Below are 12,624 nucleotides of genomic sequence, written 5' to 3' on the forward strand. Positions count from 1 at the left end.
GGGGCGCGCCCGGCCGCACGCCCACCTCCCGCCGGCCCGACCCCGCGCGGCCCCGCGCCCACCTCCCGCCCGCACGCCCGCCCCGCGCGGCTCAGCTTCCACCTCCTGTCGACCTCGCGCCCAGCCTTACTCCCACCTCCCGCCGGCTCGAACCCCTGTGCGCCCGGCCTCTCGGACCCGGTCCTCGCCGACCCGACCCCTGCCAAGCCCCACGCCCACCTCCCGCGCGCCCGGCCTCGCCACCCCGACCCTGCACCCACCTTTCCCACGACCCCGATCCCCCACCTTGCGGGCGCCCGAGTGGGTGGGGGACAAAGGCGCCGGCAGCCCCCGGCCCCAGGGACACACCCAAGCTCCAAGCCGGCGACCCACCCCCTGCCCCTCCCGGCCCTTCGCCGTGGGGAGGGTGACCCGCGGGCGGGGGCAGATGTCCTCACCCCGCACGGCCGGTTTCGAACTCACAGCTGCACGAGGCCAGAGGCCACCGCAGTCAGTGCTTTCCTGGACCGAGGTTTCTGTGGAAAATACTTGTTTTCAGCCTTGGCCACGTTTTGGACCACCGTTTGGGAACTGGCACCGGGTGCTGGCAATTTCCGTTTCATTAGGTCAGAACCTTATGAAGCTCTGAGCTCCTCAGCTTTGGAGACGTCTGGGGATCTTGCCAGCAATCTCTCCTGTGGGGGTAAATTCAAGAATCCAGGCCTTCCCGAGTCTGCCCATCCAATGGGGCTGCTTCGGTAGGAGAAGCCCCCTTCTTCCAGAGGCCGGCTGGTGGCTGTGGCCTTTACCTCGATTCAAGGAGAGGGCCTGCTCTCTGCCTTTTAGAGAAGATGCTACTTTTCCCAAGCCTCCTCCACTTGCCTTGCCAAAATAGAAATGATAGATCCTCATTGCTGTTCCTTGGTTTTGGGTGTGTGTGGTCTCATCTTCCTGGGAGCAGTACTCATTTCCTTACTTCTTGAATCTCACGATTTTTCCTTTTTTAGGTATTTACCCTTCCTCATCTGCTTGCCTTACAGGTCTCTTCCAGTCTTCTCCTCGGGAGGCTAAGCTAGGTCCTTGTGCCCAGTTGGGGTGATCTCTAATGCATCTCTCCTTGAACCTGTTGTGTGTAGCTGTGCTGTTGTGCCCTGTGCAAAAACATGTCACCCTATCCTCTTGTGTCAAGGACAAAAAAAAAAAAAAAAGCCATTACAGTTTGATCTTCCTGCAGGCACATAGTGGTTTTAGGGAGAGGCTGTAAGTTTGGAATCCATAGGAGGACATTAAGCAGGGGAGAGGCATGGTGGTAGTTTGGAGTTAGATGGATTATTCAGATGAGGGTTTGGAAGTGGACCTCAGGAGAGAGGCTAGAGGTGGGACCCCTCCCCCATTGAGGGGTCCTCAGCAGAAGAGAGGAGACAGAGGCTGGTGGTAAGTGGGTGGGTGTGTATGTGGAGCTGGGATGTCAAAACGATTCCCTCTGGCTTCACCGCACCATTAGTTTCCACACTGTACAAGGTGAGGAAATCTATGAACAGATGGGTTTGGAGATGAGACCATGTGTGGGGTTTGGATGCATTAAGGTTTCTATGGGGCAGTTACTGAGATTTTTATCAGGCTGCTGTCTAGACAACTTAGAGGACGTGATCAAAGCAGAATGAAGAGATCTGAGTGATAACACTGGACAATTGAGAACAGGACCATGGCTGAATAAGAAAAACTGGTCAGGTTCGGAGGTAGCTTAACACTGAAGGGTCAGAGAAGAGTTTTTGGTGTCATAGGACCCAAGGAGTTACAGCACTTCCAGAAGAAATGAAGTATTCAGCAAATGCTGAAGCCCATACGTTTGCTGGATGTGGTGACTGGGAAGGGAGAAGAAACCAGAGCAATGGCCATGTGAGATGCAAGCATGTGGAAGCAGGAAGGGCAGACAGCTTCCCAGCAGTGGAGAGAGTAGCAAGAAAGCATGAAGGGAGAGCATTTATTGTGATTATTTGGCTGGTGTGTGTGTGTGTGTGTGTGTGTGTATAATATACATATATATACATATTCATATACATGTATATATATGCAGGAGAAATTTGGGTTTGTAATGAAGAGAAAGAGCCTACAGAGTGGTTACAGATGGAGGTAGAAGTGAATAGTTGATGGGGTTTGGGAGAAGGGGGAAACCTCTGTCTTGGCTTTGGTTTCATGTTTTCAGTTGAGCCTGGCCTTACTATTATGTACATATCATTTGCGTGACTCTCATCTACTAACCAAATCAGACTTATTAACACAGTCACATGGGAGCCCTTCTGGGCTCCCTCTGGCTGATCATCAGGAATCTGCTAGTGTGTCAGGCCAAGGGTCATCTGTGTTGGCCCAGTGGCTCATGTCTGTAATCCTAGCAACTCAGGAGGCTGAGATCTGAGGGTTGAGGTATGAAGGCAGCCTAGGCAGGAAAGTCCATGAGATTCTTGTCTCCAATTAACTAGAAAAAAGCCAGAAGTGGAGGTGTGGCTCAAGTGATAGACCTCCAGCCTTGAGCAGAAAAAGCTAAGGGAGAGCATCCAGGCCCTGAGTTCAAGCCCCAGTTCTGGCACACACACAAAAATCATCTGTCTCTGCAGCTAGCTTAGTTGCTGACCACCTGTCATCACAGCACTGCTGGAGACCGGTGTCCTGGGGCTTTCACTGTAGACAGAGCTGTTAGGCTAGTTCCTTTGCTTTATGCAAGACTGATGAGCTCTGTTAAATGTTTTACCAATCATATATAAATCTATAGAGATATCATTAAAAGAGCCTAGTGTATGTTATTGCAGACAAAGTAGACTTTAAGACACAAGCTTGGAGTTGGAGGCATGGCTCAGTTGGTAGAGTGCTAGCTAATGAGTGAAAGCATCAGATATCAAATTTGAGTCCTGGTCTTAGACCTAAAAAAAAATAAAGAAACATGCTTTACTATAAGTGGCTCTCAGCCAAAAGCTATTTTTCCCCCAGGCAAACATTTATCTTGAGTGGTTTTAGATTGCCACAGGTGGGGATGAGGATGATATACCAGCCAGTGGGCAGAGGAGGAGGATGCCAGGACAGTACCTCCACCCAACAAAGAATTATCTGTCCTAAATGTCATCAGGACACAGTTGAGGAACGCTGCTGCAAAGAGGTATTACACGAAAACAAGCAGGCCAATTTATCACTGCTCAGCTTGTGTGCACTAGTAACATAGCCACAAAATAAACAAAACATCAACAACAGACAAGCCTGGGCCAAGCACCAGCGGCTCAGGCCTGTAATCCTAACTAATCAGGAAGCTGAGATCTGAGGACTGAGGTTCAAAGCCATCTTGGGCAGGAAAGTGTGAGACTCTTATCCCCATAAGTTACTCAGAAAAAGCCAGAGGTGGTGCTGTGGCTCAAGTGATAGAGCGCTAGCCTTAAAGCACAAAGAAGCTCAAGGACAGCGCCCAGGCCCTGAGATCAAGCCCCCAGAAAACACACACACACACACACACACACACACACACACACACACACACAGAGAGAGAGGGGGGGGGGAGAGAGAGAGAATTCTGACGAGCTAAATGAAAAATAAATCCAAAAGATACCACTATCATTCTTTTAGGAACTGATGGACTTAAAATCAGTACATAGCCAGGATCAATGGTTCTTGCCTATAATTCCAGATACTCTGGACCACTCTGGAGCTATAGATCAGGCTGATGATGTGTGTGTGTCGGGGGGCAATGTTAGTGAGGCCCCTTCCTTAGCCAATAAGGCAGGCATGGTGACAGGACTATGCCTGTCATCCCAGCTATGTAGGCAATTGTAGGTAGGAAGACGATAGTCTGAGACTATTCCAAGCAAAAAAATATTGTGAAGCTCCATCTAAAATATGACTAAAAATCAATAAAAAATTTACAAAGGCTGTGATCTTAACTCAAATTGTTCAGCACAAAACTCTGAATTCAAACCATAGTACTGTGGGAAAAAATAAGACAATAGATGACTCAAAAACCATGAGTAATTAATTTAACCTTATTGAGACATTTAGAGTACAGTACCAAGCATCTACTGAAGACACATTATTTCCAAACACAAAAGAACATTTATCAAAATATGCTGGAAAGTCCCAATAGCTCCAATAGCTTCCAAAGGATTAAAATTAGACTTGGTGCAGTCCTTGACCCAGAGGAATTAAACTAGGAAATTCCCAAATATTTGGAAATTAAACAGCTCCTCCTCTTCCTTCTCGCCTTCCTCCTCCTCCACCTCCTCCTCCCCCTCCCTCTTCTTGCCAGTCCTGGGGCTTGAACTCAGGGCCTGGGCACTGTCCCTGAGCTTTTTGGCTCAAGGTTAGCATTCTACCACATTGCCACTTCTGGCTTATTCTGTTTATGTGGTACTTAAGGAATTGAACCCAGGACATGCTAGGCAAGCACTCTACCACTAAGCCACATTCCCAGCTCCTAAACGGTATTTTCATTATCAGTTTTAAATAACCTGTGATTCAAGGAAGAAATTACAGTGGAAATTAAAATATACATTCAGTTGAATTATATTGGAAACTCAATGTGTATAAACCTGTGAGATAAAATGAAAGCTGTTTAGAGACTCTTGTGAGTATAATAGAAAAAAAATGGAAGAGTTAGCTCAAGAAGTTAGAAAAAGATATAATTGCAAATCGTGCAGATATTTAAAGTGATAAGCCTACCAGAGCAACCTTATGTTCATACAGTTGAAAACTGAGATGAAACAAATCATGTCCTGGGAAAGACATCTTTATTAAAGTTGACACAAGAAGAATGAGAAATGTGAATATTCCTGTAGATGAAAACTTCATCTGTGAGTCTCAGGCTTAGATGACTTCAATCATGAATCACATACAATGTTTTTAGGAACAGATAGTGCCCTATGTCACAAATGCAGAGTGGAAAAAGAAGGAACATGTCCTAACCTATTTTGTAATAGAGCATATATATATACACACTCATGTGTAGATGTACATATATTTACATATATGTGTATAATAATTTGCAGAAAGGGAGAGGAGGGTAACTAAACATTACACTAAGGCAATGCTTCCTAGGTAGGCACTCTTCTATGTGAGCCAGCCTCCAGCCTTTTTTTGTTTTAGTTTGTGTTCAGTTAGCTTGTTTTCCCTTTAATTTGCACTTTTGTCTAGGGCTGGCCCTTGACCATGATCCTCCCACCTCAGCTTCTTGATCAGCTGAGATTATAGGCATATATCATAACACGTGGCTCAGGAATTTTCTTAGTGGAATAAAAGTTACCTACAAAAGACCTATAGAAAATATCATACTTAATGGTGAAGTATTGGAAAAATTTCCCATAATTGTGAATAAGACAAATATATCTGCTATTATTTCTTGTATTCAAGACTAGAGTTCTTAGCCTGTAAAATAGGGTAAGAAAAAGTATTGGATTGGAAAATTATAAATACACTTTCATTTGAAAACAATCACTAGATATATAGGTAGATATACATGAATGCATGTATGCATAATTTGAGAGAAACACAGACTGGCCTTGAACTTGAGATCCCTCTGTCTCTACTACCTAGTGTATTATGGGTATGCACTACCATGTTCAGCCTATTCTAGTGTCCTGATGTTTTGATTGGAGTATCACCCTTTATTATGAACTTCCTGTAAAGTTTCTTTTGATTTAAAAAACATTCTCTCTAAAATTAAAGTTTAAGATGGGCAAAGTGGCCCTTTCCTGTAATTCCAGCCACTCAGGAGGTGGAGATCTGGAAGATTATGGCTGGAGGGCCAGCCAAGCAAAAAGTTGGGGGAAACACAGTCACCTCTGTGGATGCAGGGAAGGGATGCTGACAGCCTTTCTGAGTGTTTACCTGAGGACCCAATTTCTCTGCTTGGGTCTGTGAATGGTACAGTTTATCAGTGTAGAACAAAATTAACTATTAAGCACTGTTATACCACCATTACTGTGGGAGTTCTCAGGGCCTCTCATATGTTAGCGAGTCAAATAAAAGGGGAACAAATCTGGAAAAGCAGCATCCTCAAAAGAGAGATGGAGAAAGCAGTTCATTCGCAATGAATTCAACAGCAGGATCTTTTGTGGCTGGAGCACCTCACAGGAGTAGTGTTCTTGAAAGCAGAGCTGGGAAACGCTGCTGCACAGAAGACTGGGAGGAGAAGAAAATCACTCGGCAGAGCCAGGTACTGTTTCTCTTTCCCTACTTTCTCCCTTTGGAGAAAACTTGGAGAGCCTCATAGAGAATCTCTCCTAGAATGTGGGCGAGTCAGCCTGTGGGAGGGGAGGCTGGCATTTCTATCTTGGAAGGTGTGCTTAGTCCTTAGTCACTTGACTCGCTGACTAAGAAACTTCCAAATGCAAACAATCTACTCAAATCATAACCTAAGAAGATCAATAACAAGCAATGAAATTGAAGCAGTAATAAAATGTCTTCCAACCAAGAAAAGGCCAGCACTGGAAAGATTCACTGCTGAGCTCCACCAGACCAAAACCAGAACAACAATGTTCCTCAGAACACTTCACAAAATTGAAAGGAGAGAGTTGCCTCCAAACTTATTCTATAAAGCCTGATGCCAAACCCAGAGAAGAATGCAGCAATGAAGAACATAGATGAAAAATTCTCAATAAATTGCCTGTAAGCCAAATTCAACAACACATTAAAAAGATATGAACCAGGGACTGGGAATATGGCTTAGTGGTAGAGTGCTTGCCTAGCATTCATGAAGCCCTGGATTGGATTCCTCAGCACCAAATAAACCGAAAAATCCTAAAGTGGAGCTGTGGTCCAAGTAGTAGAATGCTAGCAAAAGGAAGCAGACAGGCTCAGGCCCTGGGTTCAAGCCCCAGGACTGGCCAAAAAAAAGATATCAGCCAGATGTCAGTGGATCACACTTGTAATCCCAGCTACTCATGAGGCTGAGATCTGAAGATCCAGATTCAAAGCAGGCCCAGGCAGGAAAGTCTATGACCTTGTCTCCAATTAACCACAAAAAAAAGTTGGAAGTGGAGCTGTGGTACTACACAATGCCAGTTGCAATATCCAAAAATTCCAGCAGGGGGGACTATTCCCTAACAATCTGAAATGCTACCCAGTGTCAAAGATTGGCAAACCCCAGTGCTTCTTTAGAAACTGTTTATTCCTAGGTCTCTGTAAAGAACACGAGGTATACCATTATGACCAATTAAGACTTAGCAATTGTACTAATTTATAGAGTACAGCTTTAAGAGCATCAGGTGACCAGTAGGCAGATCTTTCTTCATCAAGTTTCTCTACAGCCACTTTTAAAGTTTCTTGACCAGATTTAGTTTTAATGAATAACCAAAGCACACCACTCAGAAGAAGGGGCTATGGGCAAGGAGCCAGGTGACAGGGGCAAATTACTGCTCAGGACCACGCAGATGGTGTCCAGACATTCAGTCACATATTTTCCTTCAGCCACACCATTGCCAGGGAGCAAGGAAAGGGGCTCCCTTTTCCAGGTGTGGTCATGAATCTCAAGCTCATTTGTAGTTGTCCTATGATCTGAGTGTGGAGGAGAGTGGCAGAGAGATATCTATGCTGGGAACCCTAACGCATAAGGCAAGTGGCAGGACCCCTCCCCTTTAGTAATGGTCTAGCCCAGTGGTTCCCAACTAGGGGTTGTCATTACCCTCACTAGGGAATAATGGATACTTTTGTATCCATTTGGGGTTCTACTGCAATTAATGTATAAAGGGTAGTAAAGTAGCTGAATGGAGTGCCTAAGACAGTCCCATGTAAGACAGAATGACCTGATCCAAAATATCAATAGGGCTGAATTTCAGAAACTATGGTCTAGACGTAGGACTAAGCAATTCTCAAAGTGTGGTCCCCAGACCTACTGTGTCAGCATCACCTGAGGACTCATTACGCATGTAGACACTCGGACCTACCTCTGACCTACCAAGTCAGAACTCCGGGAGCAACCTGTGTTTTTGTGTGTCTTTCAGGTGGTGTAACACATGCTCCAGTCTGAGATACTTGTCTAGAGACACTCTGCTTGTGACACACAGTAGTCTAGCACTGTGCTTCTAAGATGATTTGCTCATAACTCACTGCAGAATTGTTAAAATGTAGATTCTGATCTAGCCTAAAGTTCCAGGTGATCTGGCAGTGCTGCTTCTGGGCCATACTTTGAAGATCACCTACGATGTTGCTTCCGAGACAGACATATGGCTTATGTGTATAATCCTAGCACATAGGAGCCAGAAATCAGGAGGATCAGGGTTCAAGACCAACCTGGGCAAAAGGTTCTTTTTTTTTTTTTTTGCCAGTCCTGGGGCTTGGACTCAGAGCCTGAGCACTGTCCCTGGCTTCTTTTTGCTCAAGGCTAGCACTCTGCCACTTGAGCCACAGCGCCACTTCTGGCCGTTTTCTGTATATGTGGTGCTGGGGAATTGAACCCAGAGCCTCATGTATACAAGGCAGGCACTCTTGCCACTAGGCCATATCCCCAGCCCTGGCAAAAGGTTCTTGGAGCCCCGTTTCAACCAATAAAAAAACTGGGCATTTGGCACACATCTGACATCTGAGTTATGTGGGAAGGGGAAATAGGAGAATGACAATCCAGGCCAGATGGGGCAGAAACCAGAGATCCTGTTCCATAAATAACTAAAGCAAAAAGGGCTGAAGGGCTTGGCTCAGTTGGTAAGAACATCTGGCAAATTAAAGGGCTGGGTTCAAACCCCAATAGCCCCCAAATAAATAAATAAAAAGCTACCAAGGGAATTCCAATGGGTGGCTATGTTTAAGAATCTGCCATTTGGTGCTGAGAATGTGGCTTAGCGGTAGAGTGCTTGCCTAGCATGCACAAAGCCCTGGGTTCAATTCCTCAGCACCATATAAACAAAAAAAGCTGAAGTGGCACTGTGGCTCAAGAGGTTGAGTGCTAGCCTTGAGCAAAAAGCAGCTCGGGACTGGGGATATGGCCTAGAGGCAAGAGTGCTTGCCTCGTATACATGAAACCCTGGGTTCAATTCCTCAGCTCCACATATACAGAAAACGGCCAGAAGTGGTGCTGTGCCTCAAGTGGCAGAGTGCTAGCCTTGAGCAAAAAAAGAAGCCAAGGTCAGTGCTCAGGCCCTGAGTTCAAGGCCCAGGACTGGCAAAAAAAATAAAAATAATCTGCCATTTTGACTGGGTGCTAGTGGCTCATGCTTATAATCCTAGCTACTCAGGAGGCTGAGATCTGAGGATTACAGGTCAAAGCCAGCCCAGGCAGGAAAGTCCTTGAGACTCTTGTGTCTAACTACCAGAAAACTTGAAGTGGTGGCTGTGGCTCAAAGTGGTAGTGCTCCAGCCTTGAGCAAAAAGAGCTCAAGGACAATACGTAGGCCTTGACTTCAAGCCCCATGACAAAAAAAAAAAAAAAAAAAAAAAAAAGAAAGAAAAAGAAAATCAAATCAGCCATCTTAGACAACTGTCTGGCAGTTCCTCCAACATACAATTTTCTGTAAAATTAAAGTCTAACCTGGGAATAGTGGCTCTTGCCTATAATACCGGCAATTTAGGAAGTAGAGATCTGGAAGATACTGGGGAGACAGTTACTTTTGGGCTGTGCCCATGCTGTCAGATTGGGTTGGTGATGGCCCTTTTCTGGAAGCAGCTGAGAGGAAAGGATGTGAGAATTGAGTTGGACTGGAGATGTGGGTTGTTCTGATACCGAAGGGCATTTAGTTATTGTCTGGAGGGGCAGGCATGGAGATGAATGAGGCACTAGGAGAGCTGTGAGAGTGAGGAGAGGGGAAGGATCATGGACACTTGAGGACAGAAGAGCCCCTTCTGGATATGGGGCTCCACTGGCACATGAGGTTCCTGGCAGAGTAAAAGGAGAACCATGAGTTCTAGAGGACTTGGTGGTAGAGGGAAGGCAACATCAAAGGAAGAGGTGAGGGGTCTTTCTTCTCATGTCTCTACCCCTCCCTCACTCCTTTTTTTTTTTTTTTTTGGCCAGTCCTGGGCCTTGGGCTCAGGGCCTGAGCACCATCCCTGGCTTCTTCCCACTCAAGGCTAGCACTCTGCCACCTGAGCCACAGCGCCCCTTCTGGCCGTTTTCCATATATGTGGTGCTGGGGAATGGAACCAAGAGCTTCATGTGTAGGAGGCAAGCACTCTTGCCACTAGGCCATATTCCCAGCCCTCACTCCTTTTTTTAGTGTTGGAGTTTGAACTCAAGAGCTTTATGCCTACTGGGAAGGTGCTTTACCACTTGAACCACACTCCCAGCCCCCTTTTTGCTTTAATTTTAAGGTAGCGTAACATGCTTTTTTCCTGGGTCTGTTTCAGATCATATAGGATGATAGGCACCTACCACCACACCTAGCTTTTCTGTTGTCACTAATTCCCTCCTCTGCCCGGGCCTGGCCTGTAGATCCTTCAGATCTCCATCTCTCAAGAAGCTGGGATGACAGGTGTGAGCCACGATGCATGACACCTTGCTTTTAATCATCAGGATGAGACTGGAAATTGTGAACTAAAGAGCTTGAGGCAGGGGAGAGAAGGAGTTTGATACTGAGGGGGAGAGAGAAGCAACAGGGTGATATCCCTGGAAGGTGAGGGGAGACAATCAGCTTCACAAAGTCAGAACCCTTCTGAGTCTAGAGAAAAATATAGGTGTGGACTCACTGTGAACAGGACATAGGGACTTCAGAAAGGAAAACCCGGATGTGTTTGCACTGAGGTGCTAATGTACCACCCTTCCTTTGTATTGCCTAAAACCAGTGACTGAGTGTGGCAGAGTTATAGTTCCTAGGGAGCCTGCTCTGGGAGAGGCAGGGCTGCCATGAGGGTTGGCACTGAGTCATGGATCCCAGGGGCCTTGCTGACCCCGGGCCAGTGTAACTAGGACACTGGAACCAATGTCCTAAGAAATAAAAAAAATTATAAAAAAATGTGAGTTTAAATCTCTGAAATTAAAGACTTAACGTAAAAAGTTATAAAAATGTAAGTTTAAAGCTCTGTATATATATATATTTTTTTGCCATTCTTGAACTCAGGGCCTGAGCACTGTCCCTGGCTTCTTTTTGCTCAAGGCTAGTACTACGTGAGCCACAGCACCCACTTCTGACTTTTTCTGTGTATGTGGTACTGAGGAATTGAACCTAGGGCTTCATGTATATGAGGCGAGCACTTCTGCCACTAGGCCATATTTCCAGCCCCACCTATTTCTTTTTGAACTCACTGGTGGTGGCAATCCATCCTGGTGTGGCAGTAGTTACCAACGCTATTCCCTAGTTCACCAGACTGTTTACGGTTTTCAGCTGTGCTAAACTTAGAATGTGTGTATGGACATAAGTACACAGGTGTAACAAGCAAATGCACTCATAAAAGGACAACGCATACAACAGAAATCATTCTTACAAATATTTGCCTTTTTAAACAAAAGATGTGCAATATGTTTTTATTAAATCATAGAAAACATCTGTATACAAATTTTTCCATTTGAGGAGAACTTGAATATTAAACATCTGGATAACAAAACAGTTGAAAGATATATCTCGCTTTTAGCAGAGATAACATTTTAAGTGGTCACATTTATGAAAAAAACAAAAAACAACGGAAATAATTGGTAAGAGTTGTTGGTTAGCCTTTTCCACTTTTAGTCCAGAGGAGTAGTATCTCTAGCCTTTGTCTTTAAGGTTTTTTTTTTAAATTAAGTCAACAAGAATTTAAAAGACAATTTAACTTGAATTCTGAAAACAAAGCCTACACAGGTTCCTAGAATAATGTGAATGCTGAAATCCAGGAGATGGTCCCACTCCACAGGCAGATATGTATAACAGAGTGGAATACATTTCAGAATAAGTTAAGTATTAAGACATATAGTATGACAGTAATGTCTGACTTTTCTTTCTACTAAATAAATTTCAAACTCCTCCTAACCATATTCATTTATAAAAGGATGAAGACAGGGATCCAGTGATACCGAAGACATACAACCTCCGCCAGAAGCACATTCTCTAAATACTTTGGTGGAAAACGTGCACTGGTCCTGCCAGAATCATGCTTGCATTCACTCCACAGGGTCTCCAGATGGACAGACTCAAAAGCTTGCCAAGTGACAGTGGACAGTGGCTCTGAAGTAAAAGTTGTCACTTGTTCTGCTTTTCAGCAGAAATCCAGAGGTGACACACAACACATCCACAGCCTCACCATTACTTCCATAACAAACACAAGCTAAGTACGATCAAAATCATTTTAAATTAAATGGATGACCACTACTTTGAAGTGCATGAATGACTTTCCCCTACTGAAATGCTTGTTACAGATCAAGAATTAAGGAATGTTATCAGAGGCCAGCCTGCTTCCTGGGAGAACTCTCTGGAGTAACTGATGAGACCTTTATGGAAAGGGAGGGAGCAATCTTCCATTCCAAATGCCTGTATTTTAGGTCATTAAACAAGGGATTGTTGTGTTTTATCCATGGTGACAATCTTTCCCAGGACACTTCTTCAACAAGGACTCTCAATATTGAAGGCCTTTCTTAAAAGGCCCCCCAAGTCCTGGGCCCACCACTCCCACAGTCAATCTATAGACCTGGAGTATTCTCAGGAAATATGTAAACAAATCTGGGAAATATGGCATTTCCATGTTTTCCATATGTCAGTGAAAACACTCTTG

This window comes from Perognathus longimembris, chromosome 20 (genome assembly GCF_023159225.1).
Source record: "Perognathus longimembris pacificus isolate PPM17 chromosome 20, ASM2315922v1, whole genome shotgun sequence".
NCBI classification, from domain to species: Eukaryota; Metazoa; Chordata; class Mammalia; order Rodentia; family Heteromyidae; genus Perognathus; species Perognathus longimembris.